Source organism: Globicephala melas, chromosome 1 (assembly GCF_963455315.2).
Source record: "Globicephala melas chromosome 1, mGloMel1.2, whole genome shotgun sequence".
In the NCBI taxonomy this organism is placed as follows: Eukaryota; Metazoa; Chordata; class Mammalia; order Artiodactyla; family Delphinidae; genus Globicephala; species Globicephala melas.
In genome coordinates this window covers 92455462-92470463 of record NC_083314.1, presented here as the reverse complement: position 1 = coordinate 92470463, position 15002 = coordinate 92455462, and the positions used below count along the sequence as shown (strand labels likewise).

The window sequence follows — 15002 nt, the reverse complement described above, 5'->3', positions numbered from 1 at the left end:
AAAATGATTTTTTAATCAGATGTACAGTATGTAATAGGTGTTATAAATTAACACTTATTAACTTAAGAAGCAAAAACATCAATGAAGAAATGTCTCTTAAAAAGTACAGAGTAGATGCTTTTGTTTGCAACTGTTCTAACAGCTATTCAAGGGAATTCCCTGGCGGTCCAGTGGTTAGGACACTGTGCTTTCACTGCCGAAGGCATGGGTTAGATCCCTGGTCAGGGAACTAAGATCCCACAAGCCACGTGATGCAGCCAAAAAAAAAAAAAAAAAAAAAAAAAGAAGCCATTCAAAAGGATAAAGCTCTGGCCCTTTAATCTGACTATTTAGCCAAAGTCAGCCTTGATAACATCTTAGGTAGACCTGCCAGCCCATGGTACATGTGAACAATTACTCATCACGCACAATTTATATAGGACCAACAGTAAAGTGTATTCCACTGAAAACAGACAACAAAATGGGGGAGGAGGAATCAGAGTGTTTCAGTATTTCCGTATTAAATGATAGATTTACTGTAAAAAAAAATCACAGAAACATGAATGCTATGAATTTTCCTTTAAGAAATAAATGTTTACTTATATTCAATATCTGGACTAAGTGAGGTAAGGAAACAAGAGTTTTCTTTAAAAATAAATATATCTGGAAACCAGCTGGAAAGTGGTTAGTATTTTAGTACTAATATACAATTAACACCTACAGAAACTAAATTCCAGATGGTGTCTCTATATGGACTCCTGCTGATTACTGTCTTAGTGAATCAAGATTAGAAGAATGTATTAGAGGGCAAGAAATAAAATTACTTTTAGAAATCTAAGATTAAAGGTAAAATGTTAACAACAGATAAGAAAAAAAAGAATGGTAATAGAAATATATTGACTTCTATGTATATTTCCATACATAGATACGGAAAAAGTTTCATGAAAAATATATCAGTGGTAGCTTTCTAGCCAAATATAAATAGATATTTAAATGTTCCTTTGCAATGAGGTTCTTCTTCTACTTACTTACAATACAGATTAGAAAGGAAGAAAAATGCACAAGGCTAAGAATGATTCAGAAGCATAAGGCTGAGAATGATTCAGAAGCATAAGATTAAGGGAATTAAGGCACAGCCACTAAATATTTTATAATCAAGAAAAAAGTGCATAAAAAGGCTCCATTAATCCCCATCTCCATCCTAAACAATAAACACCACTTTCTTTAACCTTCCAAGAATTACAGAGTGCCTAACGCTGAACAATAGTCCTTTACCATTCCAGTTTACAGGCAAAAATGCAGATAAGGAAATGAAGTACTATGAAGCTTTTTCATAAAATATCAAACTGCAACATAAGACTATGGTACTTTTTCCTTAAAAAAAGAAAGAAAAAAAGAGTGAGAAAAAACTTGCTAGCTATCTCTTTAATAAAATAGCATTCCAAAAACTTATGTTGCTGCCAGATCATTTAATTGTAAATGTCTGGTCCTTCAGGAATATAAATGTGACACTGCAAGTCACAATTTCTATGGGCCTCAATTTCTTCATACATAAAATAAGAGGGTTAGTTTGGCTAATTTCTATGATTTCCCTTCAACTTTTATAATTTGTTTTAACTCACATTTCAGTAACAGGAAGTATATATTCTTAGGGGGAAATAGCAAGTCTGGAATAATCAGAAGTCTCTGATCCTTAGGTCAGTTTAATAAGAAGAAAGAAAATAGACTTGTTTTAGATCATTTAAGTAAACAAACAAAAGAAAAGCCCTTCTAACTGCAAGGCTCTGTCACGTCTGCTAATCGGCTAACATGGATGCAGTGTGTGTCCCTTCTTACTGTTGACAGCTGTTCTCTATTCATCAATTATTTTAATTTACCTTCTGGAACTGTGAATGATTTTTGGTGTGAAGAACAAATTATGTTTAAAGCAGGTGCAGCTTTATATAGCTATAAAAAGAAAAGAATCAATTAACATAAACAATATGTTGTGTATATGCATAAAATATCTCTGGAAAAAGACACAAGAAATTGATAAAAATGCCTGCCTCCAAGAGGGAAAACTGGATAATAAAGAATAGAAATGGAAGATTTTTCACTACATACCCTTTTGTACCTTGTCAATTTTGTACCATGTACAATTATTACCTATTCCAAAAAATTGAAATATTATACATGAAACATAAATAATGAATTTCCAATTGCAAAAAACTGGAAAGAACTAGAAATATAATGAATATAATGTATTCACTGTGTATATAATGAAGCAATAACATTTCAGTGTGATTTGTATTTCTTTTATAACCTGAGACCTCTTCTCAGATCAGATTCAAATATTATTTCAATCTTTCTTTATGAGATTAAAGTATTTGAATTGTTTGCATATTCGAACCCACAAGTATTTAAAAAACATACTCAATTACTAAAGTACTAAAAATGTACAAGATAAGCAGACACAGGCTGTATAATTGAGTCACATAAAAACCAGAAAAGGTGGACTTCCCTGGTGGCGCAGTGGTTAAGAATCTGCCTGCCAATCCAGGGGGAACAAACGGGTTCGAGCCCCGGTCCGGGAAGATTCCACATGCCGCGGAGCAACTAAGCCCATGCACCACAACTACTGAGCCTGCCTGCCTAGAGCCTGCGCTCCTCAACGAGAGAAGCCACCACAATGAGAAGCCTGTGCACCACAACGAAGAGTAGCCCCTGCTCGTGGCAACTAGACAAAGCCCACGCACAGCAACAAAGACCCAAAACAGCCAAAAATAAAAATAAATAAATTTATTTTTTAAAAAAACAGAAAAGATAAATTTAAAAATTGCTAAATTTGGCACTAAAAATGTAAAATGTAAATCTTCCATTTAACAGAAGTTGCCATAAAGTTAAAAGACAAGGGACAAACAAGGACCAAATACAATACATATAAACAGCTAAGTGATTATCATCTAGAACATAAAAATAGCATCTTCAAATCAATATCTCCCCCAAAATTCCAGTTGAACAATAAGCAAAAAATCCAGACAATTCACAGAATTACAAATAACCAAAGAATTTATGAGAAGACGTTCAACTTCACTAGTAATATTAAAGATACCATTTATGGAAAAATTTAAAAGACCTGATAATATATAGTGTTGGCAAGAGTGTAAATGCCCCTTCATATGCTGTGTTAAGACTATAAATTGGGACTTTTTTTTTTTTTTTTGCCTGTGTTGGGTCTTTGTTGCTGCACACAGGGTTTCTCTAGTTGCGGCGAGCGGGCTACTCTTCATTGTGGTGAAGCCTTCTCATTGTGGTGGCTTCTCTTATTGCAGAGCACAGGCTCTAGGCACATAGGCTTCAGTAGTTGCAGCACGCGGGCTCAGCAGTTGGGGCGTGCAGGCTCAGCAGTTATGGCTCGCAGGCTCTAGAGCACAGGCTTAGTAGTTGTGGCACACGGGCTTAGTTGCTTGGCGGCATGTGGGACCTTCCCAGACCAGGGATTAAACCCATGTCCCCTGCACTGGCAGGCAGATTCTTAACCACTGTGCCAACAGCGAAGTTCTGGGACAGACGTTTTGAAAAAGAATTTGACAGCATGAAATTTTCATCTATGAAAATTTTAAATGTATATACTCTTTGACTCACTGACTCCAATTCTATTTCTAGGAACCTATTCTGCAAAAATACTTGCAAATATATATAAAGATACATATACAAAGATGTTCCTTAAGATTTGCTCGTAATAGAGAAAAACTAGAAACAAACTGAGCTCTCGATAGGAGAATTGTTAAATTATGGTAAATTCACACTATAGAATACTAATGCAGTGATGTAGATCTACTGTACCTTAACAATAAAAAGGCACATCACAGAACAATACAGCTATCAATAAATATTTGTTGAATGGATGAATATAAATAGGCCAATTTATCTTTTTTAAAAGGGAGGGCATAATATCTCTGTGTCTAAATAAATGACAAAGAGAGGACTGGAGAGATACTTATCAAACTGTTCAGAGTGGTTACCTCTGAAGAGAGGAATGAGATTGGATAGAGGGTGGGGAACTAGGAAGGGAAAGGGGTTGAAGGGAGGTTTTTTACTCTTTATCGTTTGTATTATCTGAATGCTTTACAACCAATATATATTCATGCATTACTTGTACATTTATACATACATTTCTTATATAAATAAAATTTTTAATTTTACACAGAAAAAACTGTGAAAATGAAAAAAAATTATAGAATTAGATCTCAAAAGTTCTCTTCTATATCAAGGTACCAGGTAGAATAGAATCCCAAAGATAGGATCAACTGCTACATTTACAATGCAAAAACTATTGAGTACAAAAACTATTCTAGGATCTTTACTTATATTGTTTAATTGATCTTTATAACAATCTTACAAGATTGGCAATTTCATCCCCATTTTACAGATGAAGATACTAAGCTTTGTAAGGTTAAAAAATTAGCCCAGTATTTATATTAAGGCTGAACATCTCACTAGCAGCTGAATACTTCTTTCAGAAGTGTGTCAGGACATAAATCCTGATATCAACATCCCTGTCAACACCATCCAGGAAATCTCTTAAAAGTATCTGAGGGAACCTATTTAATTGTGTAACAAAACAAAGAGGCAAAGAGGAGGAAAAAATATATATATTTAGATTAACTTTTAGATCAATTTTTCATTAGTTCCTTAAACATCTGGGCTGCCTTATCTTGATAGTCAGGCAAGAAATTGCCTCCTCCTCCCCAATTCATATCCTAAGCTTTGTAACAATAAAAATTAGAATTTCTGACTGTGAAAGAGTAAAAGAAATAAGAGACATAGAGGAGAGGCAAAGAGAGACAGAGAGATAGAAATAGGAAGGGACGGAAGGAAGGAAGAAAATTCGGCAGACAAAGGTTAAAACCCTAGAACAAGATTGGAACCATAAGTTGACCAGATTCTAAAGCTCTTCCTACTGTATCACACTGATTCCCAAGAAAGGGAAGGGCATCAATACTTTACAAAAGCAAGGAAAAACATAAAATGGATAGAGTCATCTAAATATGCCAAAATGAAAAACCTTCATTTTACTGAAATAATATATAAAAATTATTCCAACAGAGGTCCATAGTTCTATGATTCTTCAAATTATTTTTCTATTAAACAATGTTAATAGGGTGAGTAAACAAGCTAGAAGTCTACATTAATAACAATCTAACCAGACTTTTTTTTTTTTTTTTTGCGGTACACGGGCCTCTCACTGTTGTGGCCTCTGCCATTGCGGAGCACAGGCTCCGGACGCGCAGGCTCAGCGGCCATGGCTCACGGGCCCAGCCGCTCCGCGGCACGTGGGATCTTCCCGGACCGGGGCACGAACCCGTGTCCCCTGCATCGGCAGGAGGATTCTCAACCACTGCGCCACCAGGGAAGCCCTATTTTTTATTTTAAAAGATCTCTCCAGGTCTAATAAAATATACTTCCTAACCCTACTTGATAAACCACACTTAATTTTTATTTTTAAGATAAAGGATGTTCGTTTATTTATTTATTTATTGGCTGCGTTGGGTTTTCGTTGCTGCCCGTGGTCTTTCTCTAGTTGCAGCGAGTGGGGGCTACTCTTTGTTGTGGTGCACAGGCTTCTCATTGCGGTGGCTTCTCTGGTTGCAGAGCGCGGGCTTCAGCAGTTCTGGAGTGCAGGCTCAGTAGCTGTGGCGCACAGGCCCAGTTGCTTCATGGCATGTGGGATTCTCCCTGACCAGGGCTTGAACCCTTGTCCCCTGCATTGGCAGGTGGATTCTTAACCACTATGCCACCAGGGAAGTCCTAAAGGAGTTTTAAATAGCTTATTCCTTAAATTATCACAGCACCTTATCGTAAACATTCAAATGTTTATTAAGCAAAATTTCAACCTATAAAAACACATGTAAGTAAGAAATGTAGAATTGTTTTAAGATTAATATTTGTACCAAAAATTTTAAGTATAGACTCTAATCACAAATTAATGCTACATCAACTAAGATCAAAGTGAATATTCATATAAATTCATACAGTATTCTTTATTTGCTTGTTTGTGTGTTTTTACCTTATCTGTGGTAAAAGGTATGCTTTATCTAAGAACACAATTGAACCTTTCATTATATGATGAAATCTCTAGTATTGTTTTCTGTCACACCTAAAGCCAAGGTACCAAAAGAGTGCTTTGTAAAATAGATTAAAATTATCCTTTATGTTCTTTTTTTACTCCCACACTTTTTTGTTTTCAACGAGAAAAGCAGAACTTAAAGATATGTGGGTATGCTTCAAAACTGAACTACATAAAAAATGGTTTGTCAGATAACAAGAAAACAAACAACCCAATCCAAAAATGGGCAGAAGACCTAAAAAGACATTTCTCCAAAGAAGATATACAGACTGCCAACAAACACATGAAAGAATGCTCAACATCATTAATCATTAGAGAAATGCAAATCAAAACTACAATGAGATATCATCTCACACCAGTCAGAATGGCCATCATCAAAAAATCTAGAAACAATAAATGCTGGAGAGGGTGTGGAGAAAAGGGAACACTCTTGCACTGCTGGTGGGAATGTGAATTGGTTCAGCCACTATGGAGAACAGTATGGACTTTCCTTAAAAAACTACAAATAGAACTACCATATGACCCAGCAATCCCACTACTGGGCATATACCCTGAGAAAACCAAAATTCAAAAAGAGTCATGTACCAAAATGTTCATTGCAGCTCTATTTACAATAGCCCGGAGATGGAAACAACCTAAGTGCCCATCATCGGATGAATGGATAAAGAAGATGTGGCACATATATACAATGGAATATTACTCAGCCATAAAAAGAAACGAAATTGAGCTATTTGTAATGAGGTGGATAGACCTAGAGTCTGTCATACAGAGTGAAGTAAGTCAGAAAGAAAAAGACAAATACCGTATGCTAACACATATATATGGAATTTAAGGGAAAAAATGTCATGAAGAACTTAGGGGTAAAGCAGGAACAAAGACGCAGACCTCCTAGAGAACGGACTTGAGGTTATGGGGGGGGAAGGGTGAGCTGTGACAGGGCGAGAGAGAGTCATGGGCATATACACACTAACAAACTTAGTAAGGTAGATAGCTAGTGGGAAGCAGCCGCATGGCACAGGGATATTGGCTCGGTGCTTTGTGACAGCCTGGAGGGGTGGGATAGGGAGGGTGGGAGGGAGGGAGACGCAACAGGGAAGACATATGGGAACATATGTTTATGTATGACTGATTCACTTTGTTATAAAGCAGAAACTAACACACCATTGTAAAGCAATTATACCCCAATAAAGATGTTAAAAAAAAATGGTTTGTCAGTAAGTATAGGACTATATCTATTATATAGTGGTACATTCAGAAACATAAGAAAATATACTGAACCAAGAGTCACAAAAACTTCAAAGTTTACTAAAAATAACACAAATTATACAATATTAACTATAGAAAGAAGTACAACAGAGTATATACTAATTACCCATTAAAGTTTTCTATTCTTAACTTTTCTACTTCCTTCGCATTTATAAACATCATAGAATTGAGTTGGAAGGTACCTCTGTCCACTCTCTAATTTAGTACAGAATATCTGAACACTTAACTCTGAGAGATGGTCTGCCAACCTCTACATAAATGCCTCCAATAACAGAAAATTTCTATACCCCCCAAGGCACCTATGGAAGACAGTCTCTAAGGCGGTCACCAATAAGACTACTAGTGTTTTTACATCCTTTTGTAGTCCCTGGCCCTTGAGTGTGGACTGGATTTACTGACTCACTTGTACCCAAGTGCAGAGTGGAAGTGTTGGGATGTCATTTCCAAGATTTATAAAGAGATGGTAACATCCATCCTGAGGGCACACATGTGCCCTCTCTCAGACTGCTCACTCTGGGAAGCCAGCTGCCATGTCATGAAGCAACCTTGTGGAAAGGTCCAAGTAACAAAGAACTGAGGGAAGCCTTCAGTCAACAGCCTGTGAAGAGCGGAAGCCCTCAGTCCAACAAGGAACAGAGGTCCAGGTCACTGAGCTTGGAAGGAGATCATCCCCGAGTCGAGTTTTCAGGTGAGACCACAGCCCCTGTAAGAAACTTGACTGCAACCTCAAGAGAGACCTAAAATCAGAGGCTCCCAGCTGGGATGTTGGGACCCTCAGAAACAGTGAGATAAATATTTGCTATTTTAAGCCACTTAGTTTTGGGGTAATTTGTTACACAGCAATAGATAATACAGAATTCCTTCAATTTTTTCTCAAGTATAAAAAGGCATTTTGTTTTATTTTCTAATATTGAATTAAAATCTACTTTCATCTAGGTATGTCTTTGGGTCAGCATAATAAAAATCTGTTACATTAAAAACTTTTACACATTTGAATCTGACAATCATCAGGTCTATTTCCCTACTTCCTTCAACCATTCTTCACATACCTTCCAGATCCCCTACAATTCTAGTCATTCTCCTCTGAACATTTGTTAATCTCTCTCTTTAAAGCATCTGAAATAGAACACAATACTCCAGGTATGGTCTGGTCAACAACTGTACACAGTGAAATTAACAATTCCCATTATGTGGGTACTATACAATGAACACACCTAGACACACCTAAAGTTGCTTTACACCATCTAGTTGTGAGATATTGTTTTTTGCACTTCCCAGAATTTCATTTCAAAAGCTTTTCCTGAAGTTGGAAAGAAGACCAACCCAATTCTGTTTCCAAGCTCTCAAAATAATGTAAACAACAAAACAGCAAAATTTACAAAAATTTGCAAACAACATATACAGTAAGGGGTTAATATCCAAATATACAAAGAACTCATACATCTCAACATCAAAAAGCAACCCGATTCCTGATTAAAAAATGGGTAAAGAATCTGAACAGACATTTTTCCAAAGATATACAGATGGCCAACGGGCACATGAAAAGATGTTCAACATCACTAATCATCAGGGAAATACAAATCAAAACCACAATGAGATATTACCTCACACATGTCAGAATGGCTATTATTGAAAAAGACAACAAATAACAAGTGCTGGTGAGGATGTGGAGAACATGGAACCCTCGTGGACTGTAGGTGAGAATGTAAATTGGTGCAGCCACTATGGAAAACAGTACAGAGATTCCTCAAAAAATTAAAAATAGAACTACCATAGGACCCAGTAATTCCACTCTTGGATATTTATCTGAAGAAAACGAAGACATTAATTAGAAAAGATATATGCACCCCTATGTTCACTGCAGCATTATTTACAAAAGCCAAGATATGGAAGCAACCGAAGTGCCCATCAGTATTTGAACTGAGAAAGAAGATGTGGTGTGTGTGTGTGTGTGTGTGTGTGTATACACACACACACATACACATATGCACAATGGAATATTACTCAGCCATAAAAAAGAATGAAGTCTTGTCATGGATGGACCTTCAGGGTATTATGCTAAATGAAATAAGTCAGACAGAGAGAGGTTAATACTGTATGATTTCACTTACATGTGGAATCTAAAAAACATAAAACAGAAACAGTTATACATAGAGAACAAAAAGGTGGTTGCCAGAGGGGAAGGGTGTTGGGGGTGAAAAGAAATAGGTGAGGGAAATTAAGAGGTACAAATTTCCAGTTCTGAAACAAATGAGTCATGGGTATAAAATGTATAGTGTGGGGAATATAGTCAATAACTATGTAGTATCTTTGTAGGGTGACATATTGTAACTAGACTTATTATGGTGATCATTTTGAAATGTATAGAAATATCAAATCACTATGTTATATAATAGGAACTAACACAGTCTTCAATAATTATACTTCAATTATACTTCAAAAACAAACAAACAAACTCATAGAAAAAAGAGACCAGATTTGTGGTTACCAGAGGTAAGGAGCAGGGGAAGGGAGAACTGGATGAAGGCTGTCAAAAGGTACAAACTTCCAGTTATAAGATAAACAAGTACTAGGAATGTAATGCACTACATGATAAAAATAATTAACACTGCTGTATATTATACAGGAAAGTTGTTGAGAGTAAATCCTAAGAGTTCTCATCACAAGGGAAAATATTTTTTTCTATTTTTTAAATTTTGTATCTATATGAGATGATGGATGTTTACTAAACTTGCTGTGATAATTATTTTGTAATGTATGTAAGTCAAATTATTATGCTGTACACCTTAAACTTATCCAGTGCTATATGTCAATGATATCTCAATAAAACTGGAAGAAAATAGATAAATAAATAAACAGGAAAAAATGTTAAACCAAAATGGACATTAAGGCACCAATTTTAGCTCAGTTCTATAAAGCTTTCGCAAAGATTTTATGTAAGTTCCATTTTCTTTTTCAATAGATCAACAAAAGTCACAAAACATGGCACTTAATCATAGAAACTCATTCATTTCACAGAATTCATTATTTAAATCAAATATATCAACTATAAATAATATAAAAATTTTATGTCCTTTTTCATGTAGTACTGTTTCTCTATAAAATAGAGTGTTGACTTGTGAAATGGGATCAACCTCCTAGTAGAGTGGCAAGCATGTGATTGGTGCAATATAAATTTATCCCCTTTAGAACTCATAAGGTAAGGGCATTGTCCTTAGGGTTGCTAATAACATGCTATGGAAGAGCTACTGTGCTACAGATAACTATAAAAATTTACTCTGGAAAAAGTTTACCTTGTTTTTTTTTTTACCTTGTTTTTTAAAAAAATTTTAGGTGTAACTTTGAAACATTGGGAATCCTGATTAGATCAATTATGTTAAAGATGCCATATGGAGAGACTCCTACTTGTGGTAACATGTTTGAAGTAAGTATTCATTTAAAAATACTTGTGTCTATTATGTGCTGACACGATGCTGCATCCCTGGGATACAATGATTGAGTTACTATGGTGAACAAGAAGATAAAACACAAAACAAAGGCTTCTAAGGGAGGGTGTGGTGTTTTGTTAAGGTATCTTTTTACACAAACAAAAACAAAAACAAACTCAAAATAAAAAGGAAGAAAAATCAGCTGAAATATGTAAGCTTTGGCTATTCAATGTAATGGTCTCAAAATTAAATGGCAAAAAAAAAAAAAAGTATTCTCAGACATGGGTCAGCACTGGATTTATAACCTGAAGACCTGGATTAAAGTCTTCTGTATAAAAATAATATACATAAAATATAAAGTAAAGAGTATCATACAAAATTACAAATAAAATGCTATGGAAGTTCTGAGGTATCTTGCTAAGAATGGGTCTGAAGGATTGTTAATATCCTAACATGCAGAGATGGGAAGGGAAAAGTAACATTATTGTGAAAAAGTAACTAACATTTATTGTGTATCCACTATGTCAGATCCTGTGCTAAATACTCCCATCCTTCATCTATATAACACTCACAACTCTCCAGTTTCATTTTACAGATGATTACCCTAATACTCTGAGACGTCAGTTACTTGTCTAAGGTCATACTGCAAAAAGTGCAGAAGCAAGAATGGGACGACCGGGTCTAAAATCCTGTGACCTTTCCACTATAACAGTCTAACATATACAGGGGTGAAAACAAAGAGAGGATAGTTAGGATTCAAGTAATCTTGAGGCTAATGTCAAAGTTTTAGAAAACGGAATTCAACTTATTTCCTGTCCTATGTAGTGATTTGTCATTTATTAGCTGAGTAAGTCTAAGGCAATGCTTCTTAAACTTTTCTCCATAAGGACAGAAGAAACTGAACCCATCCCCACAGAGCCCATAAGCATAAAATTTCTTTGCAGTCCTTGAATTTTACCTAGAAATTAGTGTGAATATTACATTCTCCATATATCTTCTGTTTAATATAAAAACACTATTTTTTATCAAACTCTTCAAGTGAAATTGATGACAACTCCATTAGTGTGTGCCATGTTCTGTGACAACAGATTTATCTCTGACAACAGTATTATCTCTAATACTCCTATTTGAAAAGCAAAGGTCGGGGGGATAAGTAAGCTATTTCTTGGTTATTCAAGAACCAATGATGCACGCTGAGGATTATTTAACACCAAATGAAACTCAAGTAAGAGTTATTGGCCATAGCCTTATTTTCTAAAATATGAGAATACCCTACTGAAAGCAGGAAAGCAATCCTGACCCACATATAGGGAGGAAACACCCTTTTCTCCATGTCACCACAGTAATAAAGAACCTCTGCCACGGGGTAAAGACACATCTTAATAGTTTCCATGAGCCTTTTTAAGGCCACTGTAAGAAATAAGGTCCTGGACCTAGAAATACTAAATAGATCATGCAGAAAATTTTAATTAGCCATGTCAATGCTCCATTCTGTTAAAAGGTAATCAACTGATGCCTTAAATTTTTTTCCAAAGTGCTTTCAAATACTTTACTTTGTTCAACTTCAGAGCTCATTCCGAGACTAATACAATAGCAAGTACTATCGTCTGGAAATTAAGTCACTAGTAGGGTAAGTACCTCTTCCAAGATTGCAATCAGTAGCAAAGGGAAACTTAAATCCTAGAAATCTGATTTCCAGCTTACTGAGCTACTGAGGAAAACTGCATCTTTTCATACTTATTTTGCAGCATATATCAAAGCATATCACACACTATTTAGTAAGTAACTAACTGATAAACTCGATTTCACAAACAGAAAAAGAGGCTGAACACAATTATGTAACTAGGAACATAAGATAGTACCCCTGCTCTCTTATGATACATTCCTAGTACTGACTTTAAAAAAAAAAAAAAAGAAAAAGACAAGAATTAGGAAGTGGGAGGGTGGGAAGAAAACAGGTTAAAATTCCTTCACAAAAAAATTACATATCCATAATGGCATCAAATTCAAGTGTTTGTGTGTGTTTTTCCCCTAACAATATACGGTTATGGCTTAACTGGTTGGTCACTAAAATAATTTTTCTTTCCTGTGTGGAAGCAATCTACCCACTGAAACCTAAGGTAAAATTGTTCATTACATTTTCCTCCTACACAAGACCAAAGAATATGTCATAAAAAGGAAAATGGGCTCTTAGGCGTTTCTCCTTTCTAGTAAAATTTCAAGGCAACACGTACCAACACTGGAGACAAAAAAAATTCTACTTGGATTTACTGTAAAGAAAAGGTTTATAACGTATTAAAGCCTACATGTTAATCTCTGTGCCATTAACTTCTTGAAGCATTCTAAGAAGTCCGCAGCAAAGGGAGGGAAATAAGTGTTAGGATCATAACCTATGAATGTGGGTGGAACAAAGACTTCTCCCTTCATTATGCAGAGAGAACAAAGTTGCCAAAAACGCTCTTCTCAGATACCATGCGTGGTTACTGACTGCACCTCTGGGTACAGAAAAGAAAAAAATCAAATACTGGTCAAAGGCTGCCCCTGCCTGCCCCCGCCCCTTTCGCCCAAGGCCTCGCGCCAGAGCTGCAGCCCCAATCTCTTTCTCCCCAACATAAGAAAGCGGCTTAGCCCTAAGAGTTCTACAAGCTCCCGTTCCCGTGTCTCCTACGCAGACGCCCCCGGGGCACCGGTCCAACCCGAGTTCCAAATCCAGTCGCTGCCCCCCTCCGCGACCCCGCCCAGACCCCCAAAGCCCTGCTGCCACTGACCACTGACGTCAGAAAGGCCAAACCCGGCCCCCGCAGGGCTGCCCCAGCCCCGCAGCGCCTTCCCCTCCTCCCGGCCAAGGCGTGCCCAGAATGGGACGCGAACGCGTCCCTCGGCTGTCGCTCGGGCTCGGCAGAGGGGCGAGGAAGGAAGAATCAGAGCAGTCGGCCGCCCTCCCGCCCCACAGCAGCAGCGAGGTGGGCACCAACCCTGCGCTGGCTTACTGGTCAGGGGCGGGCGGTGCCAGGGCGAGGGCCGTCGCTCGGCCCCCGGAGCCGGGTTGGCAGCGAGAGAAAGGTGTGGTTCAGGAGCGGCGGCTTCCCGTCGGGGCCTGGCCCCCATCCGTCGGCGCCGGGGCCTCACCCACGACCCCAGTCGCCACCCAGTCAGCACCCAAGCCTACCCAAGACCCTTCTCCGGGGCCGCGAACGCCGCCCTTGGGGGTCGCCACGGTCGCAGCCCTGTCAAGTGGTGACAGGCGGTGACGGGTGACCATGGCAACCCGCGGTGTGCAGCGCGGCCCGACCCCGCCTCCGCCTCCCGAAGTCGCTCACCTGAGGGCTCCGGGACGAGCCCGGAGAAATCGCGGAGGAGAAAGCGGCGCGGAGGCCGGAGGACGGGGCCCCCAAGCGGCGGGCTCCGGGCTGGAAAGGGAGTGTGAGGGCGGCGGTCTGGGCTCGACGTCGGTCCTGCCTCCAGCCGCCCGCGCGTCAATCCATCAGCTCGTCAGTCTGTCTTTCCTCCCGTCTCCCCCTCCCGGACCGGCGACCGTCCGCTCAGCCTCTCACACACTGCGGTTGTCAAGCGGCGCTGCAGCCGAGCACCAGCCCCGAGCCGCAGCCAATCGCCGCGCTTCCCCGAGGCGCCTCAGGACCCCGCCGAGCGGGGCGGCCAGGCAGGTGCCTGCGTCGAAGGGAGAGTCGGCTGGGCGGGCGCCAGCCCGGGGCACGGTGGGGACTGGTCTGGTGGACCGGCTCCCCGCTAGCGCTCCAAGGACCAGCTGGACTCGAAAGAAAAGCCGGCGCGGCGACTGCGTGAGAGACCAGCACCCGGCACGCAGACCCTTTGGTGGCTGATGACCCCGCGTCCCGAAATAGGGCGGAGGGAGTTGTCTCCTCCGATCGAGAGTCGTCTGCGCATTAGAAGTGACTCTTAAGACTCCTCGCTGTTGATCTATTAATAAGGGATAACGAAATAAATCTCGCCGCCTTCTCCTCTCTGCTTTTCCCGGTTCCACTTCCTTCCTGAAGACTCCAGCAGTTTAATTCCCCCTTCTTGAAGCTTGAAGTATTTTTGTTATTTAACACTTAACACATTCACTGTTTTCCATCACCCGTTTTGGTTGTAAGCCCCATGACAGCAGACTTCACTAGTTCCCACCCTATCGGTGCAGCAGCATTCCACAAATATACCTGATGCTCAACCGAGCTGAATTAAGCATTCAGGGGTAAAAC

The 15002-nt window shown here is 39.0% G+C and overlaps 1 protein-coding gene across 2 annotated transcripts in view; it reads right to left on the bottom strand.

Moving 5' to 3' along the window:
• The window catches only part of WDR47 (WD repeat domain 47), a 57946-nt gene extending 43537 nt beyond the window's left edge, over positions 1-14409 (bottom strand). The window contains exon 1 of one of the 2 annotated variants that reach the window (XM_060301698.1): positions 14103-14409. The gene's annotated coding sequence lies outside the window, so the exon portion shown is untranslated. The remainder of the gene's footprint in view (positions 1-14102) is intronic. The other variant, XM_030868896.2, reaches the window with a different exon arrangement.
• Between the last annotated feature and the right edge of the window lie 593 nt (positions 14410-15002).